We start from the raw sequence: 25,015 nt of genomic DNA on the forward strand, positions 1-25,015 counted from the left end.
TGCTGCGCAATGGTGTGTGCAGATTTATTATCACTATTTTAGAAAAGCCACTTTTAGAAGTTGGCCTTTCTGTGTGCTATGTGTCTGCCTGCCTGATGTGTATTGCATGTCTGGCTCTGAGGTGACAGGGGCTGGTGAGGTGTGTGTGTGGCTCCAGGGAGGGCAGGGTGAGTCAGCGCTAGCTGAATAGGGGACCTGCATTTGGAGTAGGGGGAGGAGTAGCCCTCTGACCCTGAATAGGTCTGTGCCTGCGTAGGTGAATGCTGGCTCTGCCCCCCTGTGAAGTGCCTGATGACCGAGGCCCCACCTGACAATGGGGACGAGGAGCCCTGTAAACAAAGTGCTCCAATTACCCCAGCACCAGTTGGGACTGGTTTCCCCAGCCCTGTGCCAGAGCAGAACAAAGGAAAATGTAGTATAAGTACTGGGGCTGTGACCCCAGGTTGGGTTTTGCTTCTTTGTGATACTTGGGGACTTGCTGCTGCTGGGCCCAAAGAGGAACCGCCATGAGGGAGTGCCTCCCTGCTGGAAGGCCCTGTGAGCTGGCCTGCCTGGGCCCAGCCTTGTGCCCCTGAAACTTTGGAAATTGAGCGCCTAGTGGGTGCTATATCTTTCTCTTCCAGGACGGGAAGAGTGCTGGGGCGTTGCAGCGCAGAGCTGTGAGACATTTAGAGGCAATCCCAATGTGGGGATTCCCCCGCATTGATGCCTTGGAAGTGGGAGCCATCCCCACTTAAATGTCACTAAAAGCGGGAGCCTACCCTGCTGTTTTTGCGCTCCTGAAAGCGGGAGCCCACCCCGCATTTTCGTGCTCCCGTTAGCGGGAGCCCACCCCGCATTGGTGTGTATTTACTGGCGTGAGCCTACCCCGCATTTCTGGACGAGAGGAACCGCCGAGAACAGAGGAACCAAAAGCCAGGTGAGGAGCGCCTGACCAGGGGCGTGGCCGGGAGTGAAGGGCCACGCCAAAACAGGAAGTGAGACATTGAAGACCTGGTTGAGGGCGGGGCCTAAGGGCCGGAGGTCAGGCAAGTCGGAGCCTGCCTGAGCGGGGCTCCCGTGAGTAGAAGGGAGAGCCACGCGTGTTTCCTGGTGACCGGCAAGAGGGAAGATTCAGAAGTCTGGCAGGCTCCACCTCCGCCCCCCTCGTGGATGAGAGAGAGAGGCGGGCACCGAGAGGCCCCAGGAGAGAGGCCGGCTGAGGCACATTGTTGGTGCCTTCACCCCCCCCTCATGTGGAGGAGACCGGAGGAGTCCAGTAGCAGAGCTCCAGTGAGTAGGGCAGCCAGTGAGCATTTTTTTATGCCGTGAGAAGCACCAGGATGTCCTGTGAGCAGGACCTGCGAGGCACTTTGAGTGCCTAGGGCTGTCTACAGATACACCGCCCTGACTACAGGCAGCTGCAACAAAGGGGCATTGTTGAGGGAGTTCCAGAGTTGGGCTCCAGAGGCACAGCAGTGCCAAGGCTATTTTCTTCAGCTGCCCCGCAGGAGAGTGGGAAGCTACATCGTTGGGGGCAATTCTTGTTCAATAGTCCCAGAGGGGGCTCCCCAGGCACGGAGAGTGCTAGTGCTGATTACTTGTGGTGGCAAGTTTGGTTCCCCAAGTTCCGGAGTGGGACCGGAGAGGCACAGTAGTGCCAGTGCTTGGTAATTGCCTCAGCTGCACCGCAGGAGCGTGAGCAGCTGCAACCTGGGGCCATTCCTTTAGTGATGAGGAAGGGGTGAGTTGCACCCCCCTGCCCCAGTGTGCTACGCACGTTGTTCTTGTTGCCAAGGCAGCCAGAGGGCCCGTAGATGGTCCTGTACCGTAGAGTTTAGTCCCTGGGTTGGGAGGCCAGGTTCAGGTTCTGCCTGACCTGGGGGGATGGACATCTGTAACCAGTGTCCTGACCGGTTTGTCTTCTAGGGGTAAAACTCCAGTTGGGAGGGTGCAGAACTCTGGAAGGGGGTGCAGAGGGAGGGAGTTCTCGCCTCTAACCCCGGTTCTACTGCAGGGTTTAGTCCCTGAGTTGGGTGGCCAGCTTTCCGGTTCTGCCTGACCTGGAGGGAAGGACATCTGTAATCTGTGTCCCTACTGTTTTGTCTTTTAGGGGTACACCTCCAGGTGGGAGGGTGCAGAACTCTGGAAGGGGGTGCAGAGGGAGGGATTCCTCGCCTTTGACCCCGGTGCAACCTGAGGGTTTAAACCCTAGGTTCTGACACCAGTTGCTGGAGAGCGATCCTGAACTGGTGGGAGAGTTGTTTTCTGAGGGTGCCTCTCCAAGGACGAGAGTGTGGGACCCCAGAAGGAGAAGTAGGGGGAGCAGAGGCTCGCCCGTGACCTCTGGTCAGCCTGAGGGCACGGACCCTAGGCTGGGGGATCAGTGGCAGTTTAGAACTGCACTTATGAGAGGAAGAGTGGAGAATGTTTACTATGTGCCAGGGGTTACTGCCCCCCACTCTGTGGAATGGAAAGGACCGGAGATATCTGGATGGCCTAGGGCCTGGTCCTGGCCACGGACAACTAGGGAGTACCAGTGGGGTAGCTTAGTTGGTCCTGGGAGCTTTGACAGAGGGAACCACATGGGTTTAGAATGGTATAGAACTGGAGTGTACCCCTGCAGTCACGCGCCCGCGTCCGTGTTCTATTCCCCAAAGCAGGGAAGTCCATAAAGGTAGTGATTGGTCTGCCCTGTGTTTTGGCTGGAAGGGGGTTGTGTTGGACTTGGCCCGTTTTGCAGGGTCATCCCTAACCTTTTTGCCTTCCTCCTAGCCTTTTTTCTGACATGTTGGTGGTGGTTTTAGGTCTCTGGGCACTTTAGCACTGCTGTCCAGTGTAAACTGCGTTTGCTCTCTGTGGTAAACATGGTAAGATTGGTCTACACCTGTTTTGCATATTTAATTTACCTGTCAGTCCCTTGTAAAGTGGTATCTCAGATACCCAGGGCCAGTAAATTAAATGCTACTGGTGGGCTTGCAGCGCTGATTGTGCCACCCACCAAAGTACCCTTTCAAACCTGTCTCAGGCCTCTGCCATTGCAGGGCCTGTGCGCGCAGTGTTACTGCCGCTGGGACATGGCAAGTAAAGTGTGTGCCATGTCTGTGACCCCCCTTTTACTGCATGTCAGTCACCCCTAAGGTAAGCCCTAGCTAGCCCTATGGTCAGGGTGCATTGTAGTTGAAAGGTAGGACATGTACCTTAAGTGTGTGACATGTCCTGGCAGTGACAAACAGCCATTTTGGTTTCTCACTGCTGTGATGCTGCCGTCTCATAGGAATGCATTGGGGATTCCCAGATAAATGTTTCAGTGGCAAATCATGATATGAGAGGAGCAGCGTGGTCAAGTTTGGTATGGTCGTAATAGTAACAATAAAAGCTGCGCAATGGTGTGGGCAGATTTATTATCACTATTTTAGAAATGCCACTTTTAGAAGTTGGCATTTCTATGTGCTATGTGTCTGCCTGCCTGATGTGTATTGCATGTCTGGCTCTGGAGTGACAGGGGCTGGTGAGATGCATGTGGCTCCAGGGAGGGCGGGGTGAGTCAGCGCTAGGCTGAATAGGGGATCTGCATTTGGAGTAGTGGGAGGAGCAATCCCCTGAATAGGTCAGTGCCTGCCTAGGTGAATGCTGGCTCCGCCCCCCTGTGGAGTGTCTGATGACCGAGCCCCCACCTGACAAAGGGGAAGAGGAGCCCTGTAAACAAAGTGCTCCAATTGCCCCCAGAACCAGTTGAGACTGGTTCCCCTAGCCCTGTGCCAGGGCATAACAAAGGAAAATGTAGTGTAAGTACTGGGGCTGTGACCCCAGGTTGGATTGTGCTTCTTTGTGCTACTTGGGGACTTGCTGCTGCTGGGCCCCAGGAGGAACTGCCATGAGGGACTGCGGGATTCCCCTGCATTGATGCCTTGGAAGCCGGAGCCCACCCCGCTTTGATGTCACTGAAAGCGGGAGCCTACCCCGCTGTTTTTGCGATCCTGTAAGTGGGAGCCCACCCCACATTTTCATGCTCCTGTTGGCGAGAGCCCACCCCGCATTGGTGTGTATTTACCGGCGGGAGCCTACCCCGCATTTCTGGATGAGAGGAGCTGCCGAGAAGGTGGAAGCGGAAGCCAGGGGAGGAACGCCTGACCCGGGGCGTGGCCGGGAGTGAAGGGCCACGCCGAAACAGGTATGGAGGCATTGAAGGCCTGGTTGAGGGCGGGGCCTAATGGCCGGAGGTCAGGCAAGTCGGCGCCTGCCTGAGTGGGGTTCCCGTGAGTAGAAGGAAGAGCCCCACGTGTTTCCTGGTGACCGTCAAGAGGGAAAAGTCGGGAGCCTGGCAGGCTCCACCTCTGCCTCCCTCGTGGACGTGAGAGAGAGGCGGGCATCGACAGGCCCCAGGAGAGGGCCGGCCGAGGCACATTGTCGGTGCCTTTCTCCACCCGATGTGGAGGAGACAAGAGGAGTCCAGTAGCAGAGCTCAGGTGAGTGGGGCAGCCAGTGAGCATTTTTCGATGCCGTGAGAAGCACCAGGAGGTCCCGTGAGCAGGACCTGCAAGGCGTTTTGAGTGCCTGGGGATGTCTACAGCTGCACCGCCCTGACTACAGGCCGCTGCAAAAAAAGGGACATTGTTGAGGGAGTCCCAGAGTTGGGCCCCAGAGGCACGGCGGTGCCAAGGCTATTTTCTTCAGCTGCCCCGCGGGAGAGCGGGCAGCTACATCATTGAGGGCAATTCTTGTTCAGTAGTCCCAGAGGGGGTTCCACAGGCACGGAGAGTGCCGCTGCTGATTACTTGATAGGGGCAAGTTTGGTTCCCTAAGTCCTGGTGTGCGACGGGAGAGTAGTGGTAGTCCCGGTGCTTTGTAATTTCCTCAGCTGCACTGCAGGAGCGCGGGCAGCTGCATCGTGGGTCCGTTCATTTTAGTGATGAGGAAGGATTGAGTTGCACCCCACTGCCCAGTGCGCTACGCACGTTGTTCTTACTGTCAAGGCAGCCAGAGGGCCCGTAGAAGGTCCTGTAAGAGCCCTGACATTTTAGACAGTGGGCATTTGAGCCAAGAGGAAGGCCAGTTGGCCTCTGGTCAATATTGGTAGGGTGCAAGACCCTAATGTGATATTGCATAATGTGTTTATGCTGAGGGTGATGTTTGCACCTGGGGAGTGTTACTATAGTGCACTCCTAAATGTGATTTATGCCTAAGGTGATGCAGACATAATGCCTTTATTTTACTAGATATAAAGCTGAGGTCATTATTGTACCAGTAGTTACTGGTTGTGTTTTATTTTTACTACTTGTGCTTGTGATGGTTCTGACAGTGACCTGATTGGCCCTATCATGTATATAATCCCCTGTGAATATAGCCTAGTGCCAGTTGGTACAGTGTACATGTGTGATTATGATTCTAATGTTGTTTTAGATAATACAAAAGCTATTTTGTATATAACCTTGTGTGGAGTTTCGTTTGTAGTGTGGCTAGTGTGTTGCAGCTGTGTGTGTGTGTTGCGCAAACGCTTTACACATTGCCTCTGGGAGAAGCCTGACTGCTCATGCCAAGCTACCAAGGGGTGAAAAGGGGTTATCTTCAGCGTGTAACTCCCTTGCCCTGACTAGAGTGGTGATTTCTGCCTGGCTTATACGCATGCCCTAGCCAACCAGAAATCACATTTCTTACATCCATCGTCACAGACTTCCTGTGATGAGCCGATGAGCCAACCTACTTTTTGATGAAGAAAATTAGTAATGTATAATCTTGTATTAAGAATCAACATCCACATTTCCCATATTAGGCAGCAATTTGCTGCGGTTAATGAGTTTAGCCTCATCCAGGATGAGAGGGACAAGGAAGAAATGATTCTTTATGGCATATTCAATATATTAGACCACAAGATTTTAAGTACTCAATTAGCTGAGACTAGCGATAACAGAGGAGCCCTGAGGTGGTTTACTTCTTTATTAGATGGCTGTTTGCATACTCTTTCTCTCCCATGTTTCATTTGTAGAACTTGGCCATTCAGTGTGAGGTTCACAAGGGGTTTATACTCCGTATTAAACCCATTTTGTGATTTGGTAAAGCGTTACAGAATCAAAAAATGAGATTAGATATGGATACCGAGTTGCTATTTGGATGGTTGTGTTTTAGGTCATCTATACAAAGTGAGGGTTGATATACAATGTATCAATGGTTGTTTGTGACTGCAATTCTGGTTGCAAGCCATTTTCCAGTTACCACCTCCTCAAAGTAGGCGGTAGCCTATTTACAAAGGAGAAGAAGTCCTTTTGAGACCGCTCCCATGTTGTGACTGTTGAAACCTGAAACAGTACCAGCCCATTTAAAACACTGGCTCTACCCAGCTCTCATTGTTCCTTCTCACTACATTCTCACCATTCACCCTATTCCTATCGCCTAATTATATGCAACTTTTTAATCATTTTTCTTGAGATGCCAAAATCCTATCAGATTGTTTCTGCCATATAGAGTGCCACAGATGCCCTTGCTGTACACGTGCATGATAACTGCCACCAACCCCACTGACTTCGCACCTATCCCAGACACCCCAAACAGGCCAAGCTTCTAAGTGAAACAATTCGACTGCAGACCCACGTGACTTATTACCAAAAAGAACGTCTTAATACCACTGGAAGCAAAGTAAATTAAACGATTATCCTAGTGGTGTTCATATTGTAATTGGTGCATTAGTGATGCATCTACCAGGCAAGAGCTTAACTACTCAGTCATTAAATAATTTTTCAGGATGAGCAGCTGAGCTAAAGAATGAACTTATAACCAACCGTTAAATATTCAGCATTGCTGATCCAGCCAGCAGCAACAAGCACACTTCAGAAGTGAGAACAGCAAACAGTGCCAGAGGGGGGCGTTGGAAGTGATATACGACGCGCTACATACAAACAGCGTTAATATATCAGAGGAGCAGAAATGAGAGAAGCACAGCAGGACCTAAAGGCGCCCAGCAGCAGAGACCATTCATAAGCAGCGGTACTTGTGAATAGAGGGTCTCACTCTCGGCATCTCCAGCCTCCCAACCGCTGCATCCTGTTGACACCTGACAGGTGCCGGTCGAACCCGGTAGTGGGCGTGATCTGTTGCTATGAAACTGCCAGAGTGAGAGCATTTGGCAGTAATCTGAGGTCTTGTGTTACGGTAGCGGCTATGTTGGATGAAGAGTTTGCCAAAACACCGACTAACTAATTTCACCAGCTAGGCTGACGACCTTGATTACACTGCCAGTCTTGAGAAATGGAGTGCCCGTTTAAGTAACACACACAGCTTTAGTAAGCTTAATATTGAATTACCACCGCATAATATTTATGTATAGGATATTGGATAGTATATAGAGAAAGAAGGTGGCGTAATAACCAGAGCTGTCGACTTTGGAACTAAGAAACCGGGTTCTAGTTTCGGCGTCGGCTTAAGATCCTGTAATTCTGGGCTTAATCTTGCCATGCCTACCGCCCTTGTGTAATGTAATTAGATTTCATTTAAAGCACTCTAATTCCTTAGGGTCGAATACACGTTTTATAAAACTGCAACAAAAAACACACCTTGTAAAGCTTCTTGTGCGTTCACCGGTATTGGAGTTTTGGTAGGCGTGTGCATGCCTTTCATCTCTGCACAACGTGAATGGAATTCTATAAAGCAAGACAGCACCGTGCACGAGTGAATACTTAATGCTGATATTTTAAAGCACATGCCACATGCATGCCTGTCACATTAAAAGAAAAGCTGTGCACGAGTGAATAACTAATGCTGATATTTTGAGGCACACAGCTAATGTTACCTTGACCTGTTGGAGAATAAAAACAAATTTAAAAACTTGACAAAGTGCGCAAACCATGGAGTGAATGGCTGATAAAAAAAAAGCAAGAGAGAGCCGTGCACGAGTGAATAACTAATGCTGATATTTTAAAGCAAAGCGGATATTTTAAAGCACACTCACTAATGCTGATATTTTAAAGCAATGCAGATATTTTAAAGCACACGCCACACGCGTGCTTGTCACAGTAAAAGGAAAACACACTGCTGGCACTGTAATTATGTGTTTGCTGTCCTGGGAGTGGTGCGTGCGTGTATGCGTGCGCACGCAGCCTGCTCTTTTTCGAAGCACATACTCGTGCTTGTTGCGCGCCCCTGATCGCTCCCGCAAGGTGAATGCCGCCACAAGCACGAGTATGTGCTTCGAAAAAGAGCAGAACGATGGCTAAAGGCCCTCCTATCCAGTGCATGCGCACTGCGTAGGCGAGACCTAATAAAAATGTGGCATATTGGCAGTATTCCAGGAGGCACTTGCCAAATCTTAAACAATCTTTTAAAAAAAACTTTTTTATAAGAGCAGCTCACATTTTTAAAACTCACCCCTGGTTTCATTTAAGGAAAACTGGCTGGATTAAAAAAAACATCTTTACTTTATCGAGAGGCAATTGCTAACCGTAACAATCAAAATGAATCTGTGGATTAATGAGGTAGGTCGAATTGTGACCCACTCCAAATCCTTATTTTGCATAAAACAAACTATTAGTATAGATGTTGGTTCACAAAATCTAATTTGATTTGCAAAATCTCTGTGCACAATTTGCGATAGGTTCCTGCAAATGAACTGTTAGTACATTTGGCCCTTGGTTTTTAGGTCTTTCAGCTATTATGCTCTCTCTTTTTGCCTGGGTTGGATTGAGATCAGAAATCGGCCCAGGCAAGCTAAACAAAAAGTGGCCCAAGTTTGCAGATTGCGCCTCTCCGCAAAAATCAGGGGGAGGGGAGTGGGAGTGACTAAAAGAGGCATGTTTTCTGAACTGCCAGGAGATTTTATTTTTTAATTAAATGTTGCCAGCACACTTTGTGCACGGATTTGTTCACACTGGTGAACCACGCCTGAAAATAAGTGAAGCCACTTCTCAGGCCCTCTGCTCAATCATCTGCATACATTAAAGTTCCAGGTCATGGAGAGACTGAGAATGACAACTCCACCCTCCCCTCCCCCACCCCCTACCCTCTTGGTAAAAGGAAGGTAACAGACTCCCTTCTGTCTCCAGAAAGACCGCTTAGGCTCCCACTGGGCTGCTGGCAGCATCTGAACAGCGCAGACAAAGCCTAATCGACCTCCATGCTACCCAAAAAAGCGGCCCAAAGTTGCAACTTAGAAACCGGCCCATTGCCCGAGTAAACGCCCTACAAATCAGACCCTGCTTTTTGCTAATGAAACCCAGTTGACTGTGCAGCTGCATCAACATGCTCCAAGGTTATCCTTCCATCTACACGATTGCCATTCCACAGTGGATAAGACATAATTTCCATGTATTAAGCTCCAACAAAACGGAGTTACTTGTTATTGGGGAATAAAAAAATAGTGGGCAGGGTCTCTCGTGCCATCCTCATGGGTGAGCCTCAGATTCCAGTTCCCAAGGTGAAATCCTTGTTAATGTTTCTGAACAAGATCTATTTTCAATGTTCAGATTAATGCAGTGACTACCTCTTGCTTTCATTTGGTGAAACTACAAAGAGACAAAGAGAAATATTGCCTTCCCATCCCAAAAACCATCACACCAAGGTTGAGTCATCATGCAGTCTATCAAGGTTAGAATAATGTAATGCTCTCTACCTTGGCTTTCCCTCAGATGCCCTAGCCAACCTACAGCAAGTGCAGAGCTCTTCGGTTTGCACAGTGATGAAGCTGGCAAAAGTTGACAATTTTTCAGGTCACCCATGAGCTTCACACTTGGTCCCAATTTACCAAAGAAACTGATCTCAAAATCTACACTGTGTTTATAAACTCTTTCAAAGACAAGTTCCATATTGTCTGACTGCTCTATACTCCCATTATAAGACATGTAGATCTCAACATTCTGCGGCCCGTCTTCTATTCCATCTCCCACCTATATACCAAACGAGCTGCGAGTGGAGGGCCCTCAGCCTCCTAGGCCCAAGGTGAGGAATAAATTACCATTACTGCTCTAGGAGACTAGAGACCATTTTGTCATCAGAAGAACCACAAAGTATTTTTGTTCTGTTAAGTTGTTATTTCTTTGACATTTCCTTTCATTTCCTTTCCGGCACTTGTTTTCTCTACCTATCTCCACATATACCTCTATTCAGCCCGAGGGCATGGAAGATGATTTTTGGGTTTGTCCCTCAGTTTCTTATCTTGGTGGCATGGCTTTTCTGGTATTATTTTCAGAGTAGTGCCCTGCTCCACCAGGTGTGTGTGTCTGTGTGTGCGCATGTGCACATGTGTGTGTATGTGTGTGTGTGTGTGTGTGAGCACCCACTGAGTGTCGTGAAGGCATTACAAGGTCAGGCTTTGACTATTTAAGCTTGTGTGACTCTCATCTCTACTTCTTAAAGCCATCTCCTTTGGAACTGTCTTGTTTACCATCCACCCACGCACATTCCCTTCTTTTTAATGCGACGTTTCGATTTGGGGGCTAGGTGACAGGGTCTGCTCTCACTAACCTTAACAAATAAGGATCTACTGACAGGTTGCGCACTAGGAGGGGAAATGGCTTTGGTCAGGGTTAGTTGTGGGTATTCTCACCGCTGTTTTGAATTGCAACCGCTGTGGTGTTTCGCAAAACAGAAAGTGTTCATAATGCGGCTGCCCCTGGCATTAAGGGACACAATTGAGAGGTTTGGATCTGAGGCTGAAGGTAGGGCGAATTTGTCAGAGCCTGTCAGTTGGTCAAAAAGGTGATCAGAATACATGGACATTCAGGGCATCGTTTATGAGGTTTTGCCATAGGGAAGTGCCGCAGGCCTTCCTGAAGCACTGCCCTACAGCAAAAGAAAAGGACAGGAATGCACTGTATCTATTGGATACGGCACATTCCTGTCCTTTTACCCTGCGCCTGTGCACAATGGGCTGCCTTGCACCAATGCAGGCACCTCTGCACCATGGTGCAAAGGTGCCTGCATTGCAGGGATGATTATTTAAGGGAAAACTTCCTGCACAAAAACAATCACAAGAGGCTTTTTCCTCTTAGAAAAACGAGGAGAAATAAAGATATTTCTTCTAGTTGTGCCTACCTTACGCCTCCCGTGGGGAGAGGTACATTTTTGGCGCTGCCTCCGAGTTCCTATAGCTCGTAAATCTGGAGTAGTGCAAAAAGCAATGGATGTGCTGGGGATGCCTCCAGCAACACCCATTGCATGTCCCTTTAATGCAGAAAACTGTGCTAAAGGGAACAATATTTACGAGGCAGCATTAAGCCAAAAAAGTGGCTAAGCTGCCTCGCAAATATGGAGCAGGCTCCTGCACCACGGAAGATCACAAAAAGTGAAGTTCGTGGTGCAGCGCATGAGGCCTCATAAATGAGGACCTCAATCCTTACCCCCTGCAGAGCCCACAGAGCAATGGCCACGTTTACCCACTGCAGCTGTTATTCTATGCAAATGAGTATGAGGAGGCACACAGTTGTTAAACTATTGGTAAGGCGAGAGTAAAAGAAAATGTAGTGCCTACAACTGAGTGGGTGCGTTGTATGTTTGTGGGGTGCTGAAGTGAAGGAGATGCGAGGAAGTACATGAGGAGAGAGTGAAAAAAGGGTTCTGACGAGGAAGGGGATGAGATATGCAGATGGTGGATTTTAAAAAGGTGTGAGGAGAAAGAGAGTGTAAGTGTCTAATATGGACTGCAAGGAAAAGTGGTGTGAAGAGAAGAAAAGGAGTGACTGAGGCACTTTCAATATCGCAACCCCTTCCACAGAACTTACTAATGTTTAATTCACAGTCTCATATTGCAGATTTGAAGCATTTTCAATGTTAATTATTTAAAAAAAAATCATTGTTGTTACTCATTTATTATAAACACCTAACAACCATTGGCAAAGCCAATAGTCCTGGTTTGCTTTAGTAGCATGTCTGTTGTGTTAAAAAGGATGCAATAACTGAAAGCTCAGAGAGACACTCTTAATTACATAGGTCATGCCTCCTGGAACAGATTCCTCTTTATACTTACTAGGCCACACCCCTTTTAGAGACCCCTTACTTTTTTCATCCCACTTAAAGCTCTGGATGTAAGTATAGCTTATGAGAGGCATATTTTGTGCCTATTTTTGCAAATAAGGTTTGAGGCTTTAAAAATTACAATTTTTTTCCATCCAGGATTAGTGTGCCATATTAGGGAACTATCAGCAGTAACATGTAAATGACGAGTCAGACCTCATTTACCAGCGTCTAGTCTGACTTTACTCTCTCCTCTGTTGATGCCAATTATTCTGCAAATGGTGGTACAACCCAAAAACTCTATATTCCTGAAATCGTCATCACAATTGTAAATGTAAAGGTGCAATATTTCATATCCTTACAATGTATATAGTAAGCTAATGTGCTAATGCAGCAGACAGGATTGCTCAGTGAGCTGAACGCCACAGTTGATAAGCTCGTTGTTTCTATATCGTGCGTTTGACTTCTAGCAAGGAACCCAACAGAGTTGGAAAACTGATTGTCATACATTGGGTGATAGTGACATATGTTTCTAACAACACTTAGGCCCTGATTCAAGTAGGAGTCGATAACCAGGGCCACTGGAATTATGCGACTGTGTGGTCGCAACGATTTTTGCATAATAATAGGTTTGTCACATTTGCCACTCAATCTATCATCTGCTGCATAATGTGGAGATTTGAACCCGAAAAAAAATGTTTAAATCTCAAACAGTTCAAAAGTTACAAAACATGCAGTGACACCACGCACTGGAAGGCCCTTTAAATACTGGACTGGTCACCTTTCTGTTTCTTATTGCTATATGTTAGTGTTAAACTGGTACAAATGAGGTGCAACCAATGCCCAGACAGTGTTACTAAGTTTTAAAAGGACTAAATAATGAAGTACTACTATTACAAAAAGTGTGCATTATTTATTCAAACCTGCTACTTAATTTGGCCCTCTTCTGCCGCATAATTCCAGTGGCCCTGACTAATAACCCAGAGTAATAACACCAGATGGAATTCTACCACCCATAATTTCGAACTTATCCGGGTCTGGAATTATCAGGTCTGCAAACTCTGGACTGAATAATTTCAGGCCCTGAGACACGGGACCCTGTTTGAACCTGTGAAGCAGAGGGTGCGCACGAGACACCTGCGCGGCCCCCGCCTGACACGTGCGGCAGCACACCGGATGCTCCCCTCAGTCGGACGTCAGCCCTGGTACCCACACACACGCTACCCACAAACCTGCACTGACTTTCTCACTGGAAAAAAGGTTAGAGATTTTCTACTTGTAATCGGGGAAAATCATACAGAAAAGATCCTGATAATTCCAGGTCCCTGCATTTAATACTCATTCCCCATTCTGCAACAAAAATCGTAATAGTCAGTTTTTGATTCGGAGATATTTTTGTACGAGTATTTAATTGCATTTTTTCTTTAAAAGATTCAAATTGCTAAGATGCATAGGGGCATATTAGCAAGGGCAGTATCGCCGCTTTAGCGGCACTTTTTGCCGCTAAAGCAGCGATATTTTTATCGCCCTATCAGCAAGCTGTCGCTAACAGCTGCTAGCGACAGCTTCATGGCGAAAGCGACCGTTTTCGGTGCTGCTTTGCATGTCAGCGATATTTATCGCTAATGACATGCAAAGTAGGTGTTCCCAACCAAAAGTCTACGAAAACGTCCGCTAACAGACCTACCCCCTATTAGCAATGGGGCCCCTGACCCGGTTAGCGATGACACAAGTCGCGCTAACCGCATTCATCGCTGGAATTTTTAAACTTGCTCAGAACACTTCTTACCTATCTACACAATGGAAGGTGGATTGTGGGGCTGAATCCACCAAGGCATATCAGCAAGCATTCCCCCATCGCTGGCCTATTTGCGCTGGATTCCATGCGATGAACAGGCACGTCGTCGCTATCGCTGGATTAATTATCGCGTTGGAGATACACGTTGCTAATAATGCGCTATTTCGGTGATAAATCCCAGCGATAGCCGGCGTTAAGAAATTGAGCGCTAAGCGCGCTTTGCGATATTTATCGCAAAGCGTTGCTAATATGGCCCATAGTTTTCAAGTGGTCCATTGAAATGTGTATGTAACATATTCAGCCAGTCCAAACATTGTAGTCAAAAGCACTTGTTTCTGTGAGCTGGGGTTTCACTATTCACATTTTAGGTAAAGGTTTAATGATCATTCCGTGATAAGCAAGGATAGCATGAAAGTGCAAATAAAAATATTTAAAATAAAAGTCTTGATGCCCAGTGAGCCCCAGCTGGCTGAAGATGACACACGCTGGACACTGGTGTCTCTGGGCAAGCATTTTAGTGCAAAGTAGATTCAATTAAATGGGTATTTGTTCATACATAGTAGCAATTGTGGCAAACAAAACTAAGTGCTTCAAGAATTTGCAGCAAGACATGAGCATCTTGATTTTGTAAATTAATTTTAGGTACGGAAAGTGAGCTACAGGTTTGGCCTCCAATGATATGATGCGGAGCACGATTTAAGGGGCATATCAGCAACAACCGGCGATAATTATCGCTAAGCGCACTTAGCGCTAGGATAATTATCGCCGGCTAGCGTGGATTTTTATCACTGAGAAAGCGTGCTATTAGCAACGCTTATCTCAAAAGCGATAAAAATCCTCGCGCTAACTGCCTAACGTGAGATTATCGCTGGAAACCCAGCGTTAATCTCACGCATTGTGGCGTTAGCTTGTTGATAGGGCCCCACAAACTTAGCCATGATATCCACCTTCCATAGGATATCATGGCTAAGTCAGTCCTGAAGCAGGCGTAAGGAAAGAAGCGATAACAGGGGTTATCGCTACTTTTCTTGCCGCTATGCTTCATAGCGTGGGGCTTGATGATAGGAGAAATGTCGCTTAGCGACATTTCTCCTGTCAGGTCAGGAACGCCCACTTTGCATCTCATTAGAGATGCAAAGCTGGGCGTTAGGAATTCCTGCGCTAACGCAAGTTTTCACGCGTTAGTGTGAACTTGCTAATTAGGCGATAAAATTATTGCAGCTTTTCAGACGAAAACAGCCGCAAAAGCGGTGATAATTCTACCGCCTCGCCTTGCTGATATGCCCCTTAGCTTGTTTATTGAAGCGTTCACGGTGTGCTGCCTCTACATTGAACACTTAACATTTCACTTCACCAGCAAAAGTCCAAGGTACACAACTTTTGCAATTCGCAAAATGTGTGCATCTTCCACAACCTCACTTGGGTTCTCTGGCTTTTTTTAAAGAATGTTCCTCCGAAAAGCTTGTTTGTAATAGAATTTCCCCGCAAAATGGTCACCTCATTTTTTTGCCTTGCTTTGTTTTCAGCCAAACTTGTAAAGAATGTGAAGCTGACCAAACTTTTCAAAACCTTCATGGTATGAAACAGCCAACTATTTATAACTACTCACTGCCCGGAGTAAATAGACTTTGCACATTAACAAATGCATGTTTGACTTTGGCAAGCTTACGGAGCTCTGCCCTTGCACGGCTCAGAAACCCCCCCACAGGTGTTTCCTTAAAGAATCGGCTCCTTGATGTCTAGGGCTCAAATTACGAGTGCCCCAGATGAGGGTGAAGTACTTACTACACCCCGTATATACCTAAACTGCGCAGTGAGGTATTAACCATAAATGGTAAAGACCTCATATTTCAGGCTTTTCCTCGGAAAGTTACATAATATGCTGACTTCAGATCCTAAAATACCGAATTGGGGATCTATTGATACTGTGGGGCAGATTTCCAAGCCCCCTGCGCCGCCGGTGCGTCACGTTGCGTGACGCACCGGCGGCGCAACCTGCTGAGTGATATTTACAAGCACAGGTAAACCCACCCTGCGTGACTTTACCTGTGCTTGTAAATATCCCCCTTTTCACGCAATACTTTGCGTATTAGGGGTGTGACATGGGTGTTGCTGTGAGTGTTCCCACCCAACACCCATGCCCACTGATGCATTTCCAGATTTACGAGGAATCGTAAATCTGGAAATGTGTCAGAATGCTACACCACACTAGTGTAAGGAGGAGAAAAGTATTAATTTCTCCTCGTTTTTTTCCTCTTTCAATGCGTGCTGCATTCTACACCACACATTGGAAGAGGAAATCCCCTCAAATTATTGTTTTTGTGTAGGAAGGTAACCCTTCCTTCACAAAAACAATCTCCCCACGATGCAGGAATCCTTGCACCATGGTGCAAGGGTGCCTGCGCCGGCGCATGGCAGCAGCTTGTGAGCCAGCAGAGAGGGAAGCAATGAGATGCGACATATTGGTGTAAATATGTTGCATCCCTGTGCCTCGAAACTAACGCAGCACGGTGCAGCAAAATGACTTGCAGCACCGAGCTGCGTTAGTTTCTTGTAAATCAGCCCCTGTGTTGTCATTTTCAACTGATAACTTTTATCAGTTTGTGTTTGAGCCAATTCTTAATGGATGTTAGTGGTGGGCACCAGCACTCACTTTTGAAAACTAGAACTTACTTTTCATTCTCACACTTCCACCCAGAGCGAAAGAAACAGAGAAGGGCAGAAAAGAGAGAAAGAAGGTGGCAGGCAAAGATGTAAATAGTGACATCGAGAGAATTCAGGATGAAAAAGAACACTCACAAGTAAGATAGAGACAGGAAGCATAGGGCAGTGAAAGATTGAAGAACAGACGGCCTTTGTAGGTGGCAACTCCAACACTGGGCAGCACCATCTCCTAAGAAAACCCTTTAGCTCCTGCAATTATATTTGTAGAAATTAAGAGCTGGTTTGACCCCTTGGGCTCTATTACAGCTGGTGCCCTAGGGGCGTAACGGACATTTGCCCAGGGGGCATTTTGGTTTTATAGAAGGGGACGCAGACGCTTGTGCATTCCCTTCTTTATACCGGTAAGGCTGGCGCTTTAAGTGCGCCAGCACTATCAACAGAGGGTGGTCCCTCATTTGCATTGGGGCATGCCCTATGCAAATGAGGGAGTTCCTTTGATCCTGCACCCGCGCCATATTACAGACGCGGGCGCAGAGTGAAAGAACACCTTAAAATGCGCATTAACACTGCGCCTTTTAAAAGGTGGCGCACTGTAAGTGCGCCTCCTGACAGCAGACCTCTGCAGGGGGTAAAGGGGGTTCCATTGACCCACCAGACATCCCCTTGCAGGCGGGTGCAGTCACTGACTGCACCCGCCTGCAAGGGGATCTCTAAACCTCTTTGAAAATGCAGGCAGGTGCCGCCTGCACTGTGAAAACATGGAGCGTCTGCTCTGTGTTTTCACAAGAATGTGCTGCGCTCGGGCCGCGCGAGCGCACAGCTGCCATGAGGGCAGCGCATACACCATAATGGGGCGCAAACAGTGATAATGTGTAATACGGCCACTGGTGAGCCAGCTCAACGTTTCGTATCCTGATGGTCAAAATGAGAACTGTTAGACAAAACTCAATTGTCACAAAGGGCCAAGAAAATCCCTCTGATGAAAGTTTGTTTCACAAATATGTGTTATGTTATTGTAGCTTCACTTCACCGCATGCAGAAAGAGACCATATCATTGGAAGTGTAAAATACAATTTTTGTGCAGACATATTTATTAAATATTTCAGTCAGAAAATGCATTGTGGGAAATAAAGGTGAGCTTGTCACATTTGTGCTTTGCTGGCCACCAGTGAATCACATGCATAAAGCAGGGGCATAGCTTTCAGTGGTGCAGCTGATACAGTGGCATTGAGGCCAGGGCCTTCTTAACAGCATTATATGCCCCGGGGCAAAAGCAGTGGGTGGGCCTTGCCTAAACAACCACTCACAGGAATAAAAATGTTTAACGGAAAATTAGTCTTAAATGCTGGTCTGCATGGGGCCTCTATGCTCGTGGGGCCCCCAGACAACAGCCCTGCGTGCCCATGTGTTAAGATGGCGCTGTTTGAGACCCCGGAAGAGGCAGGGGGACAGTCTGCCATCAACCAGGTAGAGTTCCTTCAGAAGCTGCCCTTTCAGAATGTATTTAAACACAGCCTGTCTGGTGCTTGGCCCTGTGTTTACTCTTCGGAGAGGATAGGATGGAGTGGGGCACCGAAAGGGGAGAATCGGGGGGGGGGGGGAAGGATGATACAGAGAATAAATAATGGAGAGAAAGGGGATAAAAGGAAGGGTGACAAAATTGAAGAAAGGAGACAACGGCAAGCAAAAAGGAGCAAGGGAGGAAGAAGAGAAAAGGGCAAGAAATAAGGATGTCAGAGAAAGAAAGGAGGACGGATTTAAGGATCAGTGGGGGACAAATGAGGGGAAGGAAGAGACAGAAGAAGGGGCAGGAAGAAAACAGCGAAATGGAAGAAAAAGATAAGAGGAGAGCTGGATGGAAATAGGAGAGAAGGCAAAGCAAACCTATAAAGGGCGCAGCTATCATTACGGCAGCAGGAGCATTGACACTGGAGTCCAGAGATGTGAGGTTGCACATCCGAACTATGGGCCTATGTTCCTTGCCTGGATTAGGGTGGCTCAAACCCAGGCTACGCAACTAGCATAAAGGGTCAATCCAAGATAATGTATAGGATCTCAAGGCCTCGTGTACAAAGTATTTTACTGGTCGCAAAATGTTTACAAATCCTTAAATGGTTTTAGGAAACATTAAGGAATCGCTGTTCAGAAGGAGAGCTCTAAGGGAATTCTTTCCAAATAACGAAACATTAACATATGCAAAATCTGGATGCAAAGCATTAATATTTTACCACCAACTCTAAGGAGGTGATAACCAATTTGCAAATGGGAAGGGGCCCCAAGAGACCACTTCCACTCTGTCAGTGATGGAAATACATTTATGAAGGGTAAGTAGTGGTTCCGGGGGACCTCTACCTACTGTTTAAAAAATTTGTAAACATTTTCATTTTCAATCACAGGCCACCTTGCCTGTGATTGTAGCCAATCGTAGTAGGCTGCAATTTGCGACCTCCCCATTAATATTTTTGACGTAGGTTGACTTACGATCCTCTACCATTCTATATTTTGTGAACTGACCTATTAATACATAGATCAGTTTGAAAAATAAGAATGCATTTGGTCATAGTCGGTGAGCAAATTGCAAACTCTTTTACCCAATGCAGTGGTTCCCAAAAGCCTCCTCAGGGGGTCCAGGACTACTTTGAAAATCGAATAATATTAACAGATCAATAAAGTGTAGATATATAAAGAGGCTAAATGTACAATTGAACATTTTAAAGCATACTGTAAATTTGAAGGATTTGAAACTGGAGGCTAAAAATTAAATTAGTATCCTCAGATTAATTTGTGGGAGCAGTGCAGGTCCATCAAACTGAATATAGTATGGATGTTGAGCTGCCTCAATTGAATTTAGAAGAGCTCCAACCATTTTATTAAAATTACATTTTGATTTCTTCTTTATTTATATGTTTTCTAATTAAATAAAATGTTTTGTTTGTGTATTTGTTTGAGGAATACATTTTTTTGTATTTTTGTGTATTGTTTTGAGGTTCAAATCATCAACATTGCTTAGGCCGGGGTCCCTGGCTTCCAGTAATGACTCATGGGGGGTCCCCGGATTCAAATAATGATTCAGTTGGGGTCCCTGGGTTCCAGTAATGATTAAGTGGGGGTCCCCAGAAGTCAAAAGTTTGGAAACCACTGACCCAATGCATTCTTCGTACATGAGACCCTTTCGAAGCAGTGACTTCAGAAAAAAAACACTAAACTACTCTACCCTGAGACACTCTTGCTGAAAGGGGCCACAGTTTCTTGCCGGGGAGACAAAATTCTAATTAGACTGTCGTTCAAAAATGTCAAATGAGAACATAGTGCACAGGGCAACAGTGCATTACTTAAACAAATCTGTCATATATAGTGTATTGTATTGAAATGTCATTAATAAATATTGCATACTACCACTGATGGGTATCAGTTTTAAATTTGTGTTTCCAAAAACACCGCTGAAGGCCTCTTCTAGTTTTAAGAAAAAACTTGCATACATACAAGCAATTTGATGCCTCGTTAGGGGTAGTTAGAGCTATTTATTAATGCAAATACAATATAATACACTGCAATGCAAGTGACGGGTTTGTTTCACTCATGCACTGTTAGCCTGTGTACCATGTTCTCATTGTATTATAGAACGGTATATGGGCGGAGACTCACCAGAATGCAGGGGGTAACAGAAGTGTTCTCACATCATCTTTGATTCCCAGTGACATCACAGGTTTGATCCTATTTGCCATCCTTAGCTCCTAATCAGTTTCCTTTTTGCAGACGAGGGGTTACAGAAATGGCACAGAGTGGAAACTCCAGAGTGTAAACCACTCTCTAGGAGCCAGGCTTGCTTTCTGTTCCTCCCAATGCCCTGCTGACAGCAGGGACCAGGGATAGTGCTTATTTTGTAAAAGAATAAGTGCCGGGGACCAAAGGTTTGCTCAGAAGTCCGGAGACGGGACTATTAAATGTAAATGTGCATAAAGCCAAGGCTGCATACGCTTGATTAAGTGGCGTAGCAAGTGGGGTGCGGAAGGGGAGGTCTGCCCCGGGTAGCACGAGTTTTGGGGGCGACGGCCTCCCCCAGCTCTTACCCGCCACCCCTGCTTTTCAATGCGGCGGCCGCGGGGCGGAAAACGCAGGGACCGCCACGGGCGACCAAAGGGCTAGCTGCCTTGATTCCCCCTCATGCCTCTTTAATTCACCACCAGACACCCCCTGCTCTTTTTCTCACTTCCTCACTCTTGCAGGTTCCTGCTTTCTACCTTTGTCATGTCTTTTTCTGTATTTCTTTTGCTCCTTTTTTCACCCTTGTGTGTTTTACTCTCTCTTGCTCTGAGTCAAAGTTCGATAAGGAAAAGTAAGCCCCTGTCCCCAAAAATGAATGCCAGCGGGTCCCACCTGCAACCACTGGCTCAAATTAAGCACTGCCTACGCTGGTCACGGCAGAATTACCCGGAAATTGGGCCACTGTATCCAATATACTAAAAATCCATATGCCCGGAGTAAAAAAATGAACTGCTTACAAATTCTTAAAGATTCTGTACCTTAAAGCTTTTTTTAATATTCTATAAGATATCTTTTTAAACTTACAAGCCCCAAACCAATTTCGATACGCAACCCCCAACACCGTAAGACAGCCTAGCACGCTTACCCGCTCTTCCCCTGCCTCCTGTGTTGAATTTCAGCGGCAGCCAAGACAAAGATCAAACGTTGGTGAGTGGTTGTTCACCCAGCCCCGACCAGGAAATGATAAGGCGTTTTGGAACAGAGCTCTGTCTGCAGCAGATAGAGGGCTTCTTTCTTCGATAAGCTTGTGCTTGTCTGAGGTAAAATCGGCCTTTCTAGCGCCCAGGCCTGTCCGCAACTTCATTCAGGCGCTGTGGGTGCGCCTACCTCTTGCAGTCCGCTTCGCCGCTTACATCTAACGGTGACTTGATTTACACGTAATGTTTTCGTTTTCGGTTAGTAGCAAGGGCGGAAGCTGGGTTAAGGTGCTTCCTGTTCAACTGTAGAAAGTGTTGGCGCAACATCTTCGCGCTACCCACGTGCAAGAAAGTACTGTTCAGTTTCTAAATGGCATAAAAGTTGATGTCATTGTTTCCCCAATTAACGCGACAGGCAGAAGAAGCAGCGCGAATGCCCGAGGCCATCTTAAGGATTTTGAGGGTCCTGGGCCAAACATATTTTGGGGGTCCCTGTTTGGAACAGCTTTCAATTTATAATCCAATTTCAGCTCTTTCCACCCTTAGGCCAGGTCAGTGACTGAAAGGAACATTGGCCCAAATTCTGAATGCGTTTACATCTAATATCCAGGGAGAGTGGAATGTGTTTCTAATACTGTAAAACAGCAGCAACTCACTAATATTACTGCAAATAATCTCTGTGACCCATACCCCGTGTCTCCTATTTGAATTCCTGTTTTGCTCTAAAATAAACTTTTTTTATGGATGTTGTATGAAACATAAACACAGAGGGGCAGATTTACGAGGACTGGCGCATCCCTGCATATCAGCAGAGATGCACCAGGTAAGATGCGTCACGCAAGTTTACCCTTGCGCCACCACAGATGCGCCACATTTACAATGTGGCGAATGGTGGCGCAAGGATAAACAGATGCGTGACGCATCTGATGGCGTAAGGGCGGCGCATTGCTGGAGTCGGGTCGCAAGCGCGACGCAACTCCAGCAATGCTCAGGGGCTGCCCATACCTAACATGCTGCGTCACGCCTGCTTCAAGCAGGCGCAGGGTTTTGATGCAGCGGCGTCGGAAAAGTGACTCAGTGAAATCCTGTAGATTTCACTGCGTCACTTTTCCAAGGCTTTTTCCGACGGAACGCCCACCCTGCATACATTAAACCTGACGCAGGTTTCATGTGGCGCAGGGCTTTACAACGTGACGCATCTCCCTAGATGCATCATGTTGTAAATAAGGTGCAACATGGCACATGGTTTACGCCACCGCTGCGTCACAGAAGTGAAGCAACGGCGGCGTAAATGTGTCGCAAGGGGCTTGTAAATCTGCCCCACAATTTCTGTGCAAAATGTCAGCTATCGGCCCCCACACATACCCTACATTGAAAATAAATTAAAGGAAAAGAGTATTTAAAAAAAATGAAAACTTATTCAAGGTCTTAAAGGCAAAACCCTCAGCAGAACACACCTGGCTGTACGAGGGGGCCCTTCTGAATGGCTGGGGCCTTGGTCCAGCGCTAACTTTGCCCATGCCTTGAAACGTCTCTGCGAATGCCACTGAATATTGACAAGTCCGAACACCCTTCACAGTTATATCAGGTTTGCAACCTAAAAGTGCTGAATACCTTGTGTTACAGGTGTTCCTGTTTATCTGAGGGTGGCACTTTGGTTACTATAGTAGAACGTAGCAGTTATGTGCAGTGCACCTGTGTAGGCCTTTGCTCACTATTGCGGTACAAAAGGGGGTAGTGATGGACGGAGCATCAGAACCAATCAAACACTCACACCCAGTCAACAGATCTGGGTTTCATCCATCACCGTTCTTTAGCCCACTCCGCCACCCCAGTTCAGACATGGCCATATGCAAATCAGTCTGACCCTGTGCCTCATGGGAACAGTCCAGCCCGAACTGCCAAGCCATGCCTTCCCTGGACCGGAAACAAGCTTCCTAGGACCGGTTTCTGGCATTTCAGCCGTCTTCAGCCAGGCTTGCTTGAATCCAGTGGCAAAGTGAGCAAGGGACTCACGTCTGAGCATACCCTGCCAACTTATGGCGAACAAAGCGGTACAAAAGGGGGGTGGTGATGGACGGAGCATCAGAACCAATCAAACACTCACACCCAGTCAACAGATCTGGGTTTGATCCATCACCGTTCTTTAGCCCACTCTGCCACCCCAGTTCAGACATGGCCATATGCAAATCAGTCTGACCCTGTGCCTCATGGGAACAGTGCAGCCCGAACTGCCAAGCCATGCCTTCCCTGGACCGGAAACAAGCTTCCTAGGACCGGTTTCTGGCATTTCAGCCCTCTTCAGCCAGGCTTGCTTGAATCCAGTGGCAAAGTGAGCAAGGGACTCACATGGAAATCAGAACGGAAACCAGGGCAAAAACCGTTGGTCCTGAAAATTTGGCGAGGTGACAAAAGTATGTTTAGATCTCCATTCATCAGCCCTACGTAATGGGACGCTAGAAGAGCAAAGTCAGTTTTCAAGCGTGCAAGTCTGTGTCCGTCAATTTTACAGTGTAAAATTGACGGACACAGACTTGCTCGGTTAGTATGCCGCTTTCTTGATATTAGGACCGTTATGAACGGCTAAACTAAGCACACGCCCGAAATTCGATTCTATACTTCCAGCGTCCCTCCACGCTGGTCTGATGATATTAGGACTGTTGTGAACAGTTAACCTGAGCACACGCTTGAAAACTGACTTTGCTCTTCTAGCATCCCATTACGTAGGGCTGATGAATGGAGATCTAAACAAACTTTTGTCACCTCACCAAATATTCAGGGCCAACGGTTTTTGCCCTGGTTTCCATTCCGATTTCCATCTAATACGTGTCCATGCTGCCAAGTTAGTATTGCGCCCTGAAGAAGTCTCTGTTGGAGACGAAACGCGTTGGCTATGGCTCTGTGAATTCTAATGGAAAAATAAGAAAGAACAGTCTAAAATAAGAAAAGATCACGTCTGAAGTCTGGAATTATCTTTGTGTGCATATTGTATAACATTTGGGTACATAAATAACTATTGGGTGCTGAGCCAAGTGTGTTTTGTGTTAAAGGGAAAATGTATTTTCCCATTCAGGAGTATAAAGGGGCGTGGTCCTAGGTTCTTTGCACTCAATGATAATAGACATAAACAGTTCTACTTGAAACTTGTATTGTCAGGTGCGGTTTGCTATAGCCTCTTCCCTTGTTCTAGTGTGTTTGGACTTCTAGAACACAAATGTGTCAAAACCTTACGCCTGCCTCATGTCAGGCTCAAGGGTGATGCAGTGCTATATCGATAGCCTTCCCCCTGCATTGCTGGAGTTGCGTAACACTTCCAATACAACTCCAGCAATGCAACATTTTTGCACCGACAGATACGTGAGTAAAACTGATGCATCTGTCATTCCTTACAACATGATGCATCATGCAGTAAATATGACGCATCCATCATGTCGTAAGCAGGGCACAATGAAAATTGACTCAACGCTGTTTTCACGCAATGATGCGTTACTTTTCATAAATGAGGCCCAAAGGTTTAAGATGGCCCTGATCTTAATATGTGATCATTGCCAATAAGTCATCTCAACCAAAAAGCAGGAAATAGATATGAACACACTCGCTGAAAACCTACCAGTGTTCCTCAACGGCCACTTCCTAGAGCCAAACTGCAGAAATCAGAGATGCATGGATTAAAATGATATCAAGAAGGAGGAAGGCGGCTTATTTATGTGTGCAAAACATCATTTACAAGCATCAGTAAAGTGAACAGGATTGACTTGCATGCTATGTCCACACATGTTATGGAATTGCCCTCCCTAAAGGTAAAGCTCCATGTCTCCCTGTGCGTTGAAAATCTCAACAGCTGATTAAACAAATTGAGGGTAGCGATAGCCTTTAGTTTTGTGCTTGCCAAAGAGGGGCAACATGTTTGAAAAAAGAAATTATCTTGAAAGGCAGATGGTCCACAACAAAGTGG

At 46.8% G+C, this 25,015-nt stretch overlaps 1 protein-coding gene across 8 annotated transcripts in view; it reads right to left on the reverse strand.

Moving 5' to 3' along the window:
- LOC146805130 (P2Y purinoceptor 8-like) overlaps window positions 1–21,302 on the reverse strand; it is a 290,559-nt gene extending 269,257 nt beyond the window's left edge. For 3 of the 8 annotated variants that reach the window (XM_085622276.1, XM_085622272.1, XM_085622274.1), the window contains exon 1: window positions 21,009–21,280. The gene's annotated coding sequence lies outside the window, so the exon portion shown is untranslated. Of the gene's footprint in view, window positions 1–21,008 lie in introns of all 8 variants that reach the window. The other 5 variants (XM_085622279.1, XM_085622277.1, XM_085622273.1 and 2 more) reach the window with 4 other exon arrangements.
- Between the last annotated feature and the right edge of the window lie 3,713 nt (window positions 21,303–25,015).

This window comes from Triturus cristatus, chromosome 8 (assembly GCF_964204655.1).
Source record: "Triturus cristatus chromosome 8, aTriCri1.1, whole genome shotgun sequence".
NCBI lineage: Eukaryota > Metazoa > Chordata > Amphibia > Caudata > Salamandridae > Triturus > Triturus cristatus.